This window comes from Enhydra lutris, unplaced genomic scaffold, assembly GCF_002288905.1.
Source record: "Enhydra lutris kenyoni isolate GAN:26980312 unplaced genomic scaffold, ASM228890v2 scaffoldscaffold2, whole genome shotgun sequence".
In the NCBI taxonomy this organism is placed as follows: domain Eukaryota; kingdom Metazoa; phylum Chordata; class Mammalia; order Carnivora; family Mustelidae; genus Enhydra; species Enhydra lutris.
This window is the reverse complement of record NW_019154086.1, coordinates 67131129-67133090: the sequence shown is the minus strand read 5'-3', so window position 1 is coordinate 67133090 and position 1962 is coordinate 67131129. Positions and strand designations below refer to the sequence as shown.

Below are 1962 nucleotides of genomic sequence, written 5' to 3'. Positions count from 1 at the left end.
AAAAATAAGAGAGTGTTGAAAACAATGAAATGAGTAGAATTTCATGAACTTTATTAAGTCTCAAGAAAAGCCTTTGTCTTTTACAGAAATTTGTCTCCCTTCTCTGTGGTCTGTAAACTTTCGCAGTCCTAGCACATACAGTAGTTCCCCCATATCTGTGGGGGTAATTTCCAAGACCCCCAGTGGATGCCTGAAACCTCAAATAGAATCAAATACTATGAGTTTTCCTATACATACATACTTATGGTAAAGTTTAATTTATAAATTAGGAGTAAGAGATTAATAACAATAACTAATGATAAAAGAATAACTATAGTAGACTATAATAAAATGTATGTGGAGTAGTATGAATAAGTAGAGGTAAGAATGACCCACGCATGGACTGACCAAAGCCCACACGCTGCCGCGTGCCTGTGTCCAGTGCTTATGTCCACTGCTGTCAACACCATGCCCAAGAGAAAGTCTGAAGGAGGATGTTAAAGGAGATAGAGCCAAGGGGAAAGATGAGCCACAGAGAAGATCTGCAAACTTACCTCCTAAACCTGCTCCTCCAAAGCCAGAGCCTAAACCTAAAAAGGCCCCTTCAAAGAAGGGAGGGAAGGTACCCAAAGGGAAAAGAGGGAAAGCTGATGCTAGCAAGGCTGGGAATAACCCCGCCAAACAGAGATGCCAAAACAGACCAGACACAGAAGGCTGCTGGTACTGGAGATGCTACGTGAAGCGTGTGCAGTTTTGATAACTGTGTACTTCTGATGTCTCTACGTTTGAAATACTATTTTTTATCAAGTTTTATAAAAATGAAGAATATTTTTCTTTTTTTTTTTCAAGCTATGTTGTTAGCCCCAGAACATTTCATTGCTATCTTTGGGAGAGGGCATATGTCACTAATAGAATAGCTCCAAAGCTAGATTGATACAGGAGGGAAACACCTTCCCTTTCTGGTTTTGAGAAACTTCCTCTTGATTCCCAGGAGGAGGGATTCCTTGGTGTTGGTTCACATTAGCCACCTTGGCACAAATGTCTTATGGTGTGGAAAAACTAAAATTCATTCTTGTGTCTTCTTTGCTCTCTGCCTTCGGCATAGATTTGATTCTCTTAAACCCAAAGACCTATTGGAACCTGATGCCAGGTAAGGTTCCCAGTGTGTTAGGTAATCTGGAATTTGCAGTGTCAACCATGGAGATGTCACCCCTCAAAAGACTTCTTTTCTTAGCGTGTGGATCTTCAGATTGATAAATCTGCCATTTTCACGTCATTTCCTGAAAGTCAGGGCTGACTCATGAAATGTGTTGAACAACATGCTAAATCTGAACTGTCTGCCCTCACTCTAAACTTTCCCTGCTCAGAGCATCACATGAAGACTTCATGGGGTTTTATGGTGGCTTTCTGATTTTGGTAGTCCACTGAAGGAGGGCATTTGAAAGCTGTTGTATACTCTTTTTTTAATTAGTTTCAGAGGTAGAATTTAGTGATTCATCAGTTGTGTACAACACCCAGTGCTCATCACATCACGTACCTTCCTTAATGCCCATCCCCCAATTATCCCTTCCTCCTCCCCTCCAGCAACATTGTTTGTTTCATAGAGTTCAGCATCTCTTATGGTTTGCCTCCCTCTCAATTTTCATCTTATTTTATTTTTCCTTCCCTTCCCCTATGTTCATCTGTTTTGTTTCTTAAATCCCACATATGAGTGAAATTTGTTATATACTCTTAACAATTGACTGTCCATGTCCTGCCTGAAATACCATGATTGTTTATAAAAAATATCTTTCATAAAGATGGATACAGTTTGAAAAAAAAAGTTGCATGAACATGTCTCCTTTTCTCAAAATACTGTATTGTATTCACACATCCTGTGATGATGTGAGATGAGAAAATGCCCACATGATGAGACGAAGTGAGGTGAAAGATGTAGACACAGTGATGTAGCATTCTGCTACTAATGACCTCATGAAAGGAAGT

General features: G+C 39.8%; 1 pseudogene; it reads left to right on the top strand.

Annotated features, from left to right (window-relative positions):
• Positions 1–447: 447 nt before the first annotated feature.
• Positions 448–719, top strand: LOC111146526 (annotated as a pseudogene).
• The last annotated feature ends 1243 nt before the right edge of the window (positions 720–1962 follow it).